This window comes from Saccopteryx bilineata, chromosome 2 (genome assembly GCF_036850765.1).
Source record: "Saccopteryx bilineata isolate mSacBil1 chromosome 2, mSacBil1_pri_phased_curated, whole genome shotgun sequence".
NCBI classification, from domain to species: domain Eukaryota; kingdom Metazoa; phylum Chordata; class Mammalia; order Chiroptera; family Emballonuridae; genus Saccopteryx; species Saccopteryx bilineata.
Window position 1 is genome coordinate 146105451 of NC_089491.1, and position 17262 is coordinate 146122712.

At 39.2% G+C, this 17262-nt stretch overlaps 1 protein-coding gene and 1 pseudogene across 1 annotated transcript in view; one reads left to right on the forward strand and one right to left on the reverse strand.

Annotated features, from left to right (window-relative positions):
- Window positions 1–17262, reverse strand: part of YAF2 (YY1 associated factor 2) — an 83930-nt gene that overhangs the window by 53546 nt on the left and 13122 nt on the right.
- LOC136327718 (U2 spliceosomal RNA) lies at window positions 13093–13196 on the forward strand (annotated as a pseudogene).

Below are 17262 nucleotides of genomic sequence, written 5' to 3' on the forward strand. Positions count from 1 at the left end.
GAGACAGAGAGAGGAGAGCGAGGCAGAGGGGAGGAGCTGGAAGCATCAACTCCCATATGTGCCTTGACCAGGCAAGCCCAGGGTTTCGAACCGGTGACCTCAGCATTTCCAGGTCGACGCTTTATCCACTGTGCCACCACAGGTCAGGCCATTCTTTTTTTTTTTAATTTTATTTATTTGTTTATTTTTTCACAGAGACAGAGAGTGAGTCAGAGAGAGGGATAGACAGGGACAGACAGACAGGAACAGAGAGAGATGAGAAGCATCAATCATTAGTTTTTCATTGCGCACTGCGACACCTTAGTTGTTTATTGATTGCTTTCTTATATGTGCCTTGACCGCGGGCCTTCAGCAGACCGAGTAACCCCTTGCTGGAGCCAGCGACCTTGGGTTCAAGATGGTGGGCTTTTGCTCAAACCAGATGAGCCCGTGCAAAGCTGGCAACCTTGGGGTCTCGAACCTCGGTCTTCTGTATCCCAGTCCGATGCTCTATCCACTGCACCACCGCCTGGTCAGGCTTACATTTCATTCTTGTTATGAGGTAATACTTGTATTTGGTAAAGGCTAACAGCACGCGTCAAGATTTTTGCTAGATTTCTAGTTAATTTTAAGATACAAATTGTCTTTGGTAAATTAAATCTATTCTTCCATAAGCCTGAGTTTTAAAAATAACAGTAATTATTACATTCATTTTTAAATGACTCCTTTATTCAAACAGAGGCACTACCTAGACTTCCATTTCTAACTGTAATACAAAGATAAATACCAAAGAAGTCATCTAGTTCACTTCTCCAGTTAACCAAAATCCTAGTTAACTTCTATTCCCTGACAAGCGAGCAAATGCACGGCACAATGGTCTTCTATGTTTGATCAACTAGACAAAGACACAATAATCCAAATATTTTATCTTTATGGCATAGCCAGTATAAAAGATGTCATTAAGAACTAAATAATATTTTCCAAATTTTATTTATAGCAAATGCAGTCTCCATTAAACTCAGGTATTATGAATTTAAAATAGAATCAAATGCATTTTTTTTAATAAATTTTTATTAATGGTAATGGGATGACATTAATAAATCAGGGTACATATATTCAAAGAAAACATGTCTAGGTTATTTTGTCATCAAATTATGTTGCAAACCCCTCGCCCAAAGTCAGATTGTCCTCCGCCACCCTCTATCTAGTTCTCTGTGCCCCTCCCCCTCCCCCTCTCTCCCTCCCATGTCCTCCCTCCCCCCCCACCCTTGGTAACCACCACACTCTTGTCCATGTCTCTTAGTCTCATTTTTATGTTCCACCAATGTATGGAATCATGTAGTTCTTGTTTTTTTCTGATTTACTTATTTCACTCCTTATAATGTTATCAAGATCCCACCATTTTGCTGTAAATGATCTGATGTCATCATTTCTTATGGCTGAGTAGTATTCCATAGTGTATATGTGCCACATCTTCTTTATCCAGTCTTCTATTGAAGGGCTTTTTGGTTGTTTCCATGTCTTGGCCACTGTGAACAGTGCTGCAATGAACATGGGGCTACATGTGTCTTCACGTATCAATGTTTCTGAGGTTTTGGGGTATATACCCAGTAGAGGGATTGCTGGGTCATAAGGTAGTTCTATTTGCAGTTTTTTGAGGAACCACCATACTTTCCTCCATAATGGTTGTACTACTTTACAGTCCCACCAACAGTGAATGAGGGTTCCTTTTTCTCCACAGCCTCTCCAACATTTGCTATTACCCGTCTTGTTGATAATAGCTAATCTAACAGGAGTGAAGTGGTATCTCATTGTAGTTTTGATTTGCATTTCTCTAATAACTAATGAAGCTGAGCATCTTTTCATATATCTGTTGGCCATTTGTATCTCTTCCTGGGAAAAGTGTCTGTTCATGTCCTCTTCCCATTTTTTTATTGGATTGTTTGTTTGTTTGTTGTTGAGTTTTATGAGTTCTTTGTAAATTTTGGATATTAGGCCCTTATCTGAGCTGTCGTTTGAAAATATCAGTTCCCATATAGTTGGCTGTCTGTTTATTTTGATATCAGTTTCTCTTGCTGAGCAAAAACTTTTAATTCTGATGTAGTCCCATTCATTTATCTTTGCCTTCACTTCTCTTGCCATTGGAGTCAAGTTCATAAAATGTTCTTTAAAACCCAGGTCCATGATTTTAGTACCTATGTCTTCTTCTATGTACTTTATTGTTTCAGGTCTTATATTTAGGTCTTTGATCCATTTTGAATTAATTTTAGTACACGGGGACAGGCTGTAGTCGAGTTTCATTCTTTTGCATGTGGCTTTCCAGTTTTCCCAACACCATTTCTTGAAGAGGCTTTCTTTTCTCCAATGTGTGTTGTTGGCCCCTTTATCAAAGATTATTTGACCATATATATGTGGTTTTATTTCTGGGCTTTCTATTCTGTTCCATTGGTCTGAGTGTCTATTTTTCTGCCAATACCATGCTGTTTTGATTATCGTGGCCCTATAATATAGTTTAAAGTCAGGTATTGTAATGCCCCCAGCTTCATTCTTTTTCCTTAGGATTGTTTTGGCTATTCGGGGTTTTTTATAGTTCCATATAAATCTGATGATTTTTTGTTCCATTTCTTTAAAAAATCTCATAGGGATTTTGATGGGAATTGCATCAAATGCATTTTTTTAATTGAAGTGAATTAAAATATCTTGAAAATGTTTTAATGTTTAAGGTAACCAAAGGGGCACTTAGAGACCATCACTGAAAGATGTTTTCTGTTGTTATCATGCCATAAGCTCAACTAAGATTGGCTTATAAAAGAAATTCTGAAAATTAGGACACTATTCAAAAGTATCCTGTGTAAGCTTTAATAATCATAACACCCATCCACAAAAAGGTACTTGTCCCTCCTTAATAATCAAGAACTAAATCAAGCATTCCACTAATGAAAATCTATTCTATCAACTCAATCTGAACTTAGTGAAAAACTGCTCAGAAAACAATGTGGTATCTAAATTTCACTTACATTACTACCCACTTGGGTTTGGACATTACATTTTGGCAAGAAGTAACTTAAAATAGAATTGGTTTTGATGATTCCGGGGTATATTATTTTCTAATTTTCATTAAGATTTAAATATTTAATGTAAGGTATTATGGTTATACATATGTAAGTTGTTCTGGATAAATCCTGGACTTAGAATCCTGAAATAGTGTAATATAATTTGATATTATACACATATTCACACATCTTTAAGTGACATTACTGACAATCCATATAAAAATGTATGTCTATATATATGTTCCCCCATATAAATATGTGTAAATATAATTGAGCTGAATCTCAGTTAACCAAAGTAAGGTTAAAAGTGACTTATAAATTTATTAAGTAATGTTAGTTAGAAAAAACTGTCCTCTTTTTTTGGTCCTTGAACAGCTCATCAGATAGGAATCTCATTTAATCTCGTTTTTTCTAGTTAGAACCTCCCTCTCATTATCATCCAAAAGAGAAAAGTTTTACAGGCACAGAAGTTATAAACAAAAATTATAAAAATAATACTTTCTCCTTAATACATTTAACAAAAATTTATTGGATCTATGGTGCCTTATCTCCCTTTCAGTGCCATGATACACTACCCTCAGAGTCCCCAAATTATAAATACCATCTCATTCCTAATAAAAATTTTCCTTTTCCTTAATTTTTATTCACCACTTCACCTATATCAATCTATAAAAACAAAACAGTACTATTTTCTTATTAATGCAAATTAGACTGAAATTAAGATGGCAAAAAACTAATCATCTATAAAATAAGAACCTACTTCACAGGGCTATTGTAAGGAATAAATAAGTTAATGTAAGTAAAATTTACAGAAACAATGTCTAGAATCTAACAATTAACATGACCACCAAGAAATAAAATTATTTTCAAATGATTTTAGTTATAACCTCTTTACAGGAATGTACCTAAGGACTAAAAGAACTATAAAGAAATTCTCACTCAGAGATTTTTGTATTCTTTTTTTTTGTATTTTTCTGAAGTTGGAAACAGGGACAGTCAGACAGACTCCCGTATGTGCCCAACCGGGATCCACCCGGCATGCCCACCAGGGGGCGATGCTCTGCCCACCTGGGGCATCGCTCTGTTACAACCAGAGCCATTCTAGCGCCTGAGGCAGAGGCCATAGAGCCATCCCCAGCGCCCCGGCCATCTTTGCTCCAATGGAGCCTTGGCTGCAGGAGGGGAAGAGACAGAAAGGAAGGAGAGGGGGAGGGGTGGAAAAGCAGATGGGCGCTTCTGTGTACCCTGGCCCGGAATCGAACCCGGGACCTCTGCACGCCAGGCCAACACTCTACCACTGAGCAAACCGGCCAGGGCCCATTTGTATTCATTTTGATACTATTATTTGAAACTATAGTCTTCATATTGCAAGATAACGAAAATAATTGATGTTATTGATTAGGAGTCACAATTTGCAGAATAAAAGAGCTACATGAACATACTGCCTGACCTGGGGTGACACAGTGGATAAGCATCAACCTGGAATGCTGAGGCTGCAGGTTTGAAATCCTAGGCTTGACCAGTCAAGGCACATACAGGAAGCAACTATGAGCTGATGCTTCCTGCTCCTCCTGCCCCTAACCCCCACCACCTTTCTTTTTCTCTTTCTCTCTCTCTCCTCTCACTAAAAAAACAAACAAACAAACAAAATAAATAAATAAAGCATTTTTAAAATGCTTTATTTTAAAACTGTATGGAAAAGCTGAAGAAGAGGGATGCTGGCAGGTAAGTCAGGACCTCTGCTCTGGACAGAACAGCTCCCCTTTTATCTATTGTATATATTTTGGGTTCCCCCATATGTTTTCATTTCAAAAGAATTCTGCAATGATTCCAGTTTTAAACTTTAAAGGATGGTGTGTGGTTGGCAGTCTCTAAGATTATCATAATGATCCCACCTTCTGGAATGCATACCTTTCAGTAATCTCCTCCCTCTGAATATGGGCTGAATTTCGTGACTCATTTCTAAGGAACAGAAGCAATAGGATGTCACTTTGCAAATTAGATTATAAAGACTATACCTTTTGTTTTGGGGGCCTCTACCTTGGGATAAGCAAGCTGCCATGTTGTAAGCAGCCCCCTGGAAAGACCCTATGGCCAAGAAATTCATGTCTCTGAACAAAAGCCAGAGTCCTGAGGCCTGCCAATAGCCATTTAAGGAACTTGGAAACAGGTGTTCAAAGGCCTGCTGACAACCACATGAGTTAGCCTAGATCCTCCCTCAGTTTAACGGGAGAAGACCTGGGCCAGAACCACTTACTAAGCTACTTCTGAATTCTATTTTGTTTGAGAGAGAAAGAGAAAGAGAGAGAGAGAGAACACGAGAGCGCACGCGCACACGAGATGAGAAGTATCAACTCACAACTGCAGCACTTTAATTGTTCACCGATTGCTTCTCATACAGGCCTCGATGGAAGGGGGGTGCTCCAGCCAACCCAGTGACCCCAGGATGTTGGTGATCACACGCTCAAGCCAGCAACCCCATGCTCAAGCTGGTTAGCCTGCCCTCAAGCCCCAGATGAGCCCACACTCAAACCAGGTGAACTTGGGGTTTTGAACTTGCAACCTCAGCATCCTAGATTGACGCTCCATTCACTGCGCCATTCACTGCGCCACCAACCAGTCAGGCTACTTCTGAATTCTTGACAAAAAAAAAAAAAAGCCACCAAGTTTTGGGGTAATTTGTTACACAGCAATATGTAACTAATAGAGAAAGCTACAAAGCTATTAGTATTAACCTAAAAATGGCAAAGCAAATGTCAATTAGCTGTCAAAAAAAAATTCATAGGTAAATAATGCTGATGAGTTGATGGGTGGGGGCCCAATTCAGAATTTTGCTTTTGGTTTTTAGGCCCAAATATTCAACCAAATACTAAAGCAGAGAAGACTGAATGAATGAATTTTCCAACCATCCTCACCAAACTGATTTAATAAATCAGATGCCACCTCCGGGGCATTTCCTTCCCAGTATCACCATACCTGGACAGGGGCCAAAGCATTACGAAGAGCTACATAATGTATGTGGCAGCCCTGGAAACTGGTTGCTTGCTATATCTGACTACTTTTAAAAACCTGAATGTGGGCCCTGGCCAGTTGGCTCAGCGGTAGAGCATCAGCCTGGCGTGCGGGGGACCCGGGTTCGATTCCCGGCCAGGGCACACAGGAGAAGGCGCCCATTTGCTTCTCCACCCCCCCCCCTCCTTCCTCTCTGTCTCTCTCTTCCCCTCCCACAGCCAAGGCTCCATTGGAGCAAAGATGGCCCGGGCGCTGGGGATGGCTCCTTGGCCTCTGCCTCAGGCGCTAGAGTGGCTCTGGTCACGGCAGAGCGACACCCCCGCGGGGCAGAGCATCGCCCCCTGGTGGGCAGAGCGTCGCCCCTGGTGGGCGTGCTGGGTGGATCCCGGTTGGGCGCATGCGGGAGTCTGTCTGACTGTCTCTCCCCGTTTCCAGCTTCAGAAAAATACAAAAAAAAAAAATAATAAAATAAAAAAATAAAATAAAATAAAAATAAGAAAACCTGAATGTGGCCCTGGCCAATTGGCTCAGTGGTAGAGTGTCGGCCTGGCGTGCAGGAGTCCCGGGTTGGATTTCCAGCCAGGGCACACAGGAGAAGCACCCATCTGCTTCTCCACCCCTCCCCCTCTTCTTCCTCTCTGTCTCTCTCTTCCCCTCCCGCAGCCAAGGCTCTTTTGGAGCAAAGTTGGCCTGGGCGCTGAGGATGGCTCTATGGAGTCCACCTCAGGCACTAGAATGGGTCCGGTTATGACAGAGCAATGCCCCAGATGGGCTGAGCATCGTCCCCTGGTGGGCTTGCTGGGTGGATCCCAGTAGGGCGCATGCGGGAATCTGTCTGTCTCCCTGCTTCTAACTTTGTAAAAATTTAAAAATTTTTAAAAATCTAACCTTTATCCTGTAATTACATTTTTGCTCATCTCTTCTGATTATAATACCAAAATTAATTTGACCAGATTCTAAGCCCTGCATTACTTTTCAAATCAATTCTTAATAACCATCTCAAAGATGTTAAGTGCTTATCTTCTGTGTAAAACTGATTTTCTAAAACTATGACTAATTTTTCTAACAAATTTCAGTATTGTATGAAATCAACAGTGACAGTTTTCAAACTACTGCCTATTCTCTAAGTAATAACTTTGTTTTTCAGCACTCATAAAATCTAAATCATGAGTCACATCAAGTTCAATGTACCCCACAGATGACTATCACTTTACAAACCAAATACAGGCTTATGGAAAATGCTATGACTTCTCTGGTTAGCTGATCCAGAAAGAGTGCTATGATTCACTCCTCCTAAAAACAAAAGATAAGGGCTTCTTCAAACCATGCATGGTCATCCTCCACAATTTACCATGCAATTTTCGAAGAGTCTTCAAAGTTACTGTACATTCACTTACCACTTAAAAAATTCTAGATACTAAAATAGATCCAATTTTTAAAATTAGTTCTATTAATTTCTATAGCTAAAATCAGGAACCACCTGTAGAAGTGCAGGCTTAATGACAGATTTACTACATAAAGTTTTCTTCCTTGAGAAACAAAATAAGATACTAACATAATTTTACTCATCTCCCAAACTACCAATATTAACCTCCTTTATTTAATCTATAGATATGATTCAGAACTGTTGTAACTATCATAAAAAGCTTAGTATAAGCACTATGCAGGATTATCTTGTTACAACTTAAAATATGTAGGATTTTAATGCCACATTTGTTAAAATAAACATTACATAGAATACAAAGAGAAATTTAAGATTCTGTCTGATAAAAGTAAAGAACATCTGACAAGGCTGACTATATCCCTCCTTTCGAAAACATCCTTTTCCCTGTTTCTGTAACATTACACTTTCCTGAGTTTCTTATTCCATATTTAATTTTTTTCTCCTCCATTTTTCTTCTTTGTGGATCTCTTCTTCTACCACCACAAAACAGTGCCATTTCTCAAATTTCTGTCGTAGGTTCTCTTTTCTCAGACTACGTAATCTATTCTCTCCCTATCTGTCTTACCACTCTCATGTCTTCAACTTGGTCATGTATACTGATGACTATCCAATTAATATTTATAGCCCTGTATTCTTTCCTAAGCTTAAGCCCCACATATCCAACTGCCTCACAGATCTCCCCTCTCAAATCTAATAGTGAACTATCACCTTCCCCAAACCTGCCCTTCCTCCCGTTCTGTCAGTGAGATGTACCACCATTTATTTATGCAGCTACTTAAGCCAGAATCTGGGATTCATTTTTACCTCTCCCTTCTCTACAACCCAACTTCCTATCTCCTACAGCCACTTATGGATGGCTGGATACCAGCCATCCATAAGTCCTACAAAAATTTTCTCCTACACATAAAGTGAATCATTTCTCTTTCACACTGGTATTATCCTCGTTGGGCCACGACTAACTCTTGCTTAGACTATTGCAATGGCTTCCACTAAATGTTTTTTTTTCTGCCTCCAGCCAAGATTAAACAAACTTAACTAAGCAGGACGTTAAGACAATAAACTGCTGTATGGACTGCAGTTTCAACTATTTATTAAATTGATGGCAAAAGAAACATTCTAAACTGTTGAAAATAGTGAGTACAAAGGTAACTTGGGTTACATAAATTCTTTTATCAAATAAAGTGGGCATAATTAAACATACTCCACCCAACTCACAAGTTCATGAAATGAAATACTAATATTCTTTAAAAAACAAAAAAAGTGGAAAACAGTTTAAAGCAGCAACAGAAACAGATAAATGATAAAAAAACAAACAAACAAAAAAAAACCTTGCAGTTCAGTTAAGCATTATCAAGACAATGTGACAGGCATTGGGAATTTTTATTAATGTTATTTACAATTATCTTTACTATTAAAAACCATGCTAATTTCCTTATATCATTCATCGCATTTAATCATCACCAAAAAGCCCTATGGTTACATGGCTACAAATGGCAAGGTGGGGATTTAAACTGAAATGTGATTCCAGGACCGATGGTACTTTTCTCAAGGAAATTTGCCCAAGGAAGGAAAGAGAAACAAAAGCAAAATATTTTCAATACACTATAAACACAATCATCACATCTGACACAGAATGTTTTAAGAGTAACTGTAAGGGCATTATTCTGGCCTAGGGATAAAGGAGTGCTTCTTGAGAGAAATGATGCTTAATCATAAAAAGTTAAGAGGCTGCAGTAGACGAGAGAGTGTGAAGCAGAAGAAACAGCATAATATAGCACATAATAAGATGACATAGTGGCCTAAAAAAAGACCATGACCATGCTCTCTGACAATCCATCCTTAAAAATAGACTCTTTACAGCAAATAATAAAAAATCGCTGCTTGACCCTGGCCGGTTGGCTCAGCGGTAGAGCGTCGGCCTAGCGTGCAGAGGACCCGGGTTCGATTCCCGGCCAGGGCACATAGGAGAAGCGCCCATTTGCTTCTCCACCCCCCCCTTCCTCTCTGTCTCTCTCTTCCCCTCCCGCAGCCGAGGCTCCATTGGAGCAAAGATGGCCCGGGTGCTGGAGATGGCTCCTTGGCCTCTGCCTCAGGCGCTAGAGTGGCTCTGTTCGTGGCAGAGCGACGCCCTGGAGGGGCAGAGCATCGCCCCCTGGTGGGCAGAGCTTCGCCCCTGGTGGGCGTGCCAGGTGGATCCCGGTCGGGTGCATGCGGGAGTCTGTCTGACTGTCTCTTCCCATTTCCAGCTTCAGAAAAATACAAAAAAAAAAAAAAAAATGCTGCTTTAATTATTTTAATTCCTAAGTGTATACAGACTGCTTACCACTATTACACTACCAAAGTCCTATCTTGATGGTAAGGCCCAAATTCTGTGACAGTCCATATCAGGTTACTATGGAAATGTTATTTTTTTAGGAGAAAACACTTATTCTCATGTTCTGGTTTTTTCAGTTACCCCACTAGAATCCACATGTTTGACAATAGGGACTGTTATACCCCTATCTAAATTATATCACCACTTGTGTATTTAATGTCTTTTTTTTTACAGAGACAGTGGGATAGATAGGGACAGACAGACAGGAGTCTAGAGAGTTGAGAAGCATCAATATTTCATTGTGGCACTTAGTTGTTCATTGATTGCTTTCTCATATGTGCCTTGACCGTGGGGCTACAGCAGACCGAGTAACCCCTTGCTCAAGCCAGTGACCTTGGGTCCAAGCTGGTGAGCTTTGATCAAACCAGATGAGCCCGTGCTCAAGCTGGCGACTTCAGGGTCTCAAACCTGGGTCCTCTGCATCCCAGTCTGATGCTCTATCCACTGCGCCACCACCTGGTCAGGCTAATGTCTTTATTCAACATTTTTAAGGACTTACTATCCAATAGGCACTATGCCAAATACTTTCCAAGAATTATCTCATTTAATCCTCGCAAGGACCCTATCAGGTAGATGTTGTTATCATCTCTATTTTATGAATGGAAAAATCTGCAGCTCAGAAAATTGAGTATCTTTCACAAAGTCACACAGCCAGTAAGCGGTGAAACCAATATTTAAACCCAAACAGTGGAACTCCAGGGTCTAAACTCTTCACCACTATACTATATAATTGTAGGGAATTATTAAATACTGAAGTTCTTTTTTTTTTTTTTGCTTTACATTATTATACTGAATACACAAAATATTTAAGATAAATATGTATTTGAAAAAATAAAACTAGACATACTTTCCTGCACTAAAAATATGAATATATAATGAAATTCTATACAAATGGATGATGGCAAGGTTACAGTTAAAATGTAAATTACCTGGCCCGGGCTGGGTAACTCAATTGGTAAGAGTGTTGTCCTGATATGCCAAGGCTATGGATTCGATCCCCAGTCAGGGCAGACACAAGAATCAACCAATGAAAAATAATAAGTAGAACAAATAGATGTTTCTCTCTCTCTTCCTCTCTCTTCCTCACTCTCCTTCTTCCTCTCTCTCTAAAATCAATAGAAAAACTATAAATGTAAATTACCAAGAAATATTATAGAAAATGCTGTGTGATCAGGGACATTAAGTTTATGGAAAATTGGCAGCAAGAGAATTTGATAACCAGATTCTTATAGATAATCAAAATCTTTCTAAATTTTATCAAAAAGCACAATTTGGGCCCTGGCCAGTTAGCTCAGTGGCAGAGCGTCGGCCTGGCATGCGGGAGTCCCGGGTTCGGTTCCTGGCCAGGGCACACAGGAGAGGCATCCATCTGCTTCTCCACCCCTCCCCCTCTCCTTCCTCTCTGTCTCTCTCTTCCCCTCCTGCAGCCAAGGCTCCATTGGAGCAAGGTTTGCCCCGGCACTGAGGATGGCTCTGGTTGCGGCAGAGCAATGACCCAGATGGGCAGAGCATCGCCCCCTGGTGGGCGTGCCAGGTGGATCACGGTCGGGCGCATGCGGGACTCTGTCTCACTGCCTCCCCGTTTCCAACTTCAGAAAGATACAAAAAAAAAAGGCACAATTTGATGGCATTACAAATTTAATCTATGTTTCACCTACTGCTCATTATTCATCTAAATCTGATTATGTAGCTCTGGGCCTATCAGCCTTGGTCTTAAAAAGGAAGAGCAAAGTGTCTAAGAAGATGGGTGAAAAGAAAGAAAAGAAAGACACAGGGAAGGTTTCATGAGAGAAAGCCTCACATTTCCCCTCCACTATTATAAAGCACTTTATCAGCTCTTCCCTTAGAAATGTGAGGCTAAGAAGTCCAGTCACAATTAATTCAGCCTGTGCTGAACAGAAGAATCTGAGTTGTATAAGAACCAAGTGGTGATTTTCAAAATAATGGTTTGACAGCAAAACACCTTTAGGAAATAAAAATCAAGACAAATCCTAATAAATGAAATATTTAAGAGCGCAGGTGATCTGGCTGAAAAAGAGTGGGGAGCATGGAGCCCCACTTGCTCGCTCCTATTGCCAGCCAAAGAGATAATCCCCAGAGACCTCACGGTCCCAATCAACACAATTCAAAACTTCTGGGCCCTTCTGCGGGAGGGCCAGCTCCTTTCTACCCCAAGCAACGTGTTACTTGATTTTAACTGGCAAACCCATCTCCTCCTACTCCCTTATATCCTGCGACCTGCCTTCTCACAGGAGGCTTCCAAAGCAGCCCTGAATGAGCTGTACAATTGAAGGAATGGATGGCTGTGTATGGATAAGTAGAAGCAGGGATAAGAGGAAGAAGGTGTTAATAGAGGAAGCATTTTTGGACCTAAGAGCTCATGAGTGAAGTGCTGGGCATACAGAGAAGCACCACAAAGACACACCCACACATTCACTTACCTGTATACCCATGCATGCCAACAGACACACTCATACTCGCAACCTTGCCTGCACACGCGCGTGTGCACACACACACACACACACATACACAATAAAGGGGGGAAAGCTCTTTGGAAAATGCAGATCAACTGGAATTAACACCTGAGAATCTTGCCCAGCTCCAATCAGCACTTCTCAAATTTTAGTTTGCATATGAATAATCTAGGAATCCTGTTAAAATATAGGATCTGACTTAGCATGTCTTGGTAGGGAACCAGAGATTCTTCATTTCTAACCAACACCCTCCCAGGTGATGCCAAATACCACTGGTGTTTGGAACAACTTCAACAGCAATGGTCTACAGAACACTATGTCCCAACATGTTCTGGTCAAGTAAAATTGAGGACTGCTCAATTAAATAAATCAAGTTGTTCTACCAAAGGACTTCTCAAACTTAAACTCCATGAAGACATATTATGCAGTATTTTCCAAACTTTCTTGACTTCTGGTTTTCAAAGAGCATTCCCCCAAGACTAGTGTTTGTGAAACACACTGGAGCACAGATGATTGGACAGGTGAAAGCAGTCATGGGAAGTCAAGGAAAGTGACAGATTTAAAAGTCTCCTCCTTTCTCCCCTTCTTTCAAAGAGATACCTCAACTTGCACTTTCAAATGCTAATATCTACATGTAAAAAGACAAAAAAGAAACACAGCATTTTAAAAGTAGCTTTCTCTGGATGGAGATACGTTATGATGATGGGCATCCCTGTTTTCCTCCTTATCCTTCTTTATTCTTTAGTATCTTCAGTGATTGCTTCTCGGCCTTTTGGCTAAGATCAAGTGTAGTATCTTCAATGAGCATGTATTACTTTTGTCATCAGACAGTTATTATCTTAAGGGGAAAAAAACTCTACCCACACTGCTCAGGTTATTTTCATCCACATTTGAAAGAATTATTTTAATCAGACTTACATAAAGTAGAAAAGGTTTCCTAGTAAAGGGAGAGCTGTTGGTGGAGTAAAAAAAATAAAGAAATCAGAAAATTTTAGAATGTAGGCTAGAAATGAACAATAGTGAGACTTTGGGCCCTGGGGAAACAAAAAATAAAAAGCAAAAAGGGATGGAAAAAGACAAAAGAAGAGCAAAACAACTTTGCCTACTCTGCAAATGCACACAGAACTCTACTTAAACAACTACTTCTGTTGCATCAAATATCTACTTGCTGCTCTTGTTCCTGGTATGTCCAATAAAACTACAATATTGTGCAAAGCACCTTGGATCGAACTAGAAAACATGTCAAGATCAAGTGTTTTAACTCATCTAAAATTGTCAAAGAGCTGTACAATCTTTTTATCATATATATTCATATATACATATAATCAAATTGGTTATTAATTATACTATTAGTGATTCTTAGTGTTTATATCACAAATAAAAGGGGAAATAATATTTACTGGGATTGTTCTCCTAAGAAATATTATATCAAAAAAAACAGGACACACAGCACAATGTGACTAAAGAAGATATCAAAATGAAGTTAATATTTGTACTTCAAAAATATTAATTAACATAGGGAAAATAACTGACTGTATTTTGTTCTTCATTCATTATAGTGCTAGCCCAACTTTAACAAAAGTTCTTATTACATTAGTTATAAGTAGTAATTTTAATGTTAGAAATTATCAAGATGTACAGCACTAGAACTAGGTATAATGAAATTTACAAATCATTATGAAGTTACTTGCTAGCAAATTTAAATGCTACCACAGTCAGGTTATAAAAGGGACTAGAAATCCAATCTAGGGTCTAACACCAGTGATGAGATGACCATCTTTCAAGGCCTGCTTCTTACCTGTCAAAAGGATGCTAGACTAGAGCCATGAGTTCCAACAAATAGAAATGATCTCACCCAGAAGATTGCTATGTGTTACCTAGCACTTCTCTAAGACAGTACCACAACAAGAAGCCTCCAAACTGAGCTGAAAATCCTACCAAGAGTTTGCAAACAGTAGTGGCCTCAACCCATCTCAAAGGTTTTAATGCAAACCTGAAATTCTCAAGATCTTCCCAAAGGCTATCTTATCACTCTAACATTAAGGTTTTAAGTAATAAAAACTACTATAGCCAATCTCAAGAAATGACTAAACATTATGGAAGCTCTTAAAAGGTACCCTTCCAGCTCAAATTTTCAGTAATTCTATAATTTTTCATAGTAAACAATATTACAGAAGGGAGGTATAATGAGTATTTTAAAACAGATTATCAATCATAGATCATATATCAAAAGGTAAAGATTTTAGCAAACATGAAAGCCAATGAATAAAAACACTGTAGGTAGGTGTTCAAAATTTACTAAATGAATAACTTACAAAGTCACTATGACATATTTTATACACTTATAATACCAATAAAATTACGACCTATAAAAGTTTTAAGAAAATGTATCCTTTATTTTCTTCTTTTCCAAGTGAGAGGAGATAGACTCCCACATGCATCCCAACAAGTATTCACCCAGCAACCCCCATGTGGGGCCAATGCTCTCCCCACCTTGGGCCATGCTCCCAACCGAGCTACTTTTAGTGTCTGAAGCGGAGGCTCCACAGAGCCATCCTCAGAATGTGCAACTAATGTGCTCTAACCAATCTAAGTCATGATTGATTGGGGGGGGGAGGAGAGGAGAGGGGCAAAAGGAAGGGGAGAGGAAGAGGAAGAGGGGTGGAGAAGTAGATGGTTGTTTCTCCTGTTTGCCCTGACCGGGAATCGAACCCGGCACATCCACAAGCCAGGCCGATGCTCTACCATTGAGCCAACTGGTCAGAGCCAGAAAAATGTATCTTTCAAAAAAAAAAAAACCACTAAGGTTTCAATAAATCCTTGAATAAAATTTGATACCCCAGAGAATGTAATCTTTCTACCAAAGCATGCTGGCCCTATGCCTACCCTTGAAAGAAAGAATAAACAAAGAAACATTTTACCCAAATAGGATTATTTTATAAACCTAGTTATCAGAAATGGAAGGATGAAAAGGTCCACCAGTCAAACAACCTGAATTTCAGTCTAGTCTCTAACACCAATGATGAGATGACCATCTTCCTTTCCTCCATGTAAGGTGGTTTGATGAGCAAATGGAAGACATTACAGAAAAGAATTTTGAATACAGTACATGATAATTTAAAGATAGCTTTTACTACTGAATTTCTACTCCCCCCACAAACCACCAATAGTAACTAAAAATTAATCTGGCAGTAATAAACTTTTTTTCAAATACATACTTACTGGTAATGGCTACCATTTAGTGAGCACTTGCTATGTGTAAACCACTGTTAAAACAGCTTTACATAAACTCACTAAATCTTCTCAGCAATACTTTTTAAAGAAAAGGAAAAAAAAAAACCCAGAGTAGCACTGCCAATATAAGCAAAAAGATAGCTGAAGAAACATACATTAAATTTAATAATGTAGTCCTATTACAAAACTACTATATTCTCAAAAAGGGTGGTTTCTATCCTGGCAGGATAGTTCATCTGGTTAGAGCACCATCTCAAAGCACAGACTTGCCAGAGGTTGTTTCTCCCCCTTCCCCATCAATATGTAAAAAAAAAAAATTGTTAAGGTGGTTTCTTGGACAAGTACTAAATATGTGTGTGTGTGTGTGTGTGTATATATATCTATACACACACACACACACATTTAATAGCTTATAACATCCTGTGTAAATTTGTCATAGGCAGGTAATCAATTTAGTCCTCTGAATTTAGTCCTCTGAAATCTTACTTCAATTATGTAACAACTGTTTTAACTTTTTTTTTTTTTTTTTTTTTTTTTTTTTTTTTTGGTTAGAGTAGGGGAGATAATGAGACAAACTCCCGCATGTGCCCAGGATCCACCTGGTAACCGTCTTGGGTCGATGCTTAATCAACTGAGCTGTTTTTGTGCCTTAGGTTGATGCTCAGACCAACCAAGCTATCCTTAGCACCCAGGGTCAACACTGGAACCAATCAAGTCACAGGCTGCAAGAGGGGAAGAGGGAAAGAGAGGGGGGATCGGACGGGGAGAGAAGCAGGTGTTCGCTTCTTTTTTGTGCCCTGACCAGGAATTGAACCTGGGATATCCATAAGCCTGGCAGATGCTCTATCCACTGAGTAAACCAGCCAGGGCCACAACTATTATCTTAAAAACAGTAGTTTCAGCCCTGGCCAGTTAGCTCGGTAGGTTAGATCATCATCCCAAAGTTGTGGGTCAGAGTACATACAAAAAGCAACCAATGAATGCATAAATAAGTGGAACAACAAATTGATGTTTTTCTCTTCCTCTCTCTCTCCCCCTTCCCCTCTAAAAATCAGTAATTTTTTGTTTTGAAAAATAGTAGTTTCTTTTAAAAACATACACATTTATACAGATATATATATATATATATACATGCACAAAGAGAGAAAGAGACGGTTTTACCCAGCAATGAGTGGCAGCTTTATGTAGCTGAAATTTTGTAAGTGAAAGGTAATCCATCAAATTGGAAAATTGGCAATGATGTTACAGCACAAATTATCAAGAGTGCTTTACTAATAATTGCCACAGCAATAACTGATTTTGTACTTAATTGAGCACAGGACTTCTTCAAAAACTAGAGCTATGTTGGAAAATCAGCTTTAAATTCCTTCCGTTTACTCCTTAGTGATATTATCTATCTTCCTTGTTAGAATTCTAATTCTGTAGAATTCCACAATTCTGTAGTCCTCGCATAATTCGTGGCATACGGTACGTATCCAATAAGAATTTAAAGAATTCTCAAATTTTGTTTACTTCCATTTATTTCCAATAATTCACACATGTATACAGGAGGGTTCTTTTCCAAATGACTTATACAACCTATATTAGAATTCCAACTTTTTCAAAGTTTATTTTTAAAAATAAATAAATCTTCCTTCCTAACACCTATGGTTCTCTTATAACAAACCTTTACTGAACACCTATTATTTCCCA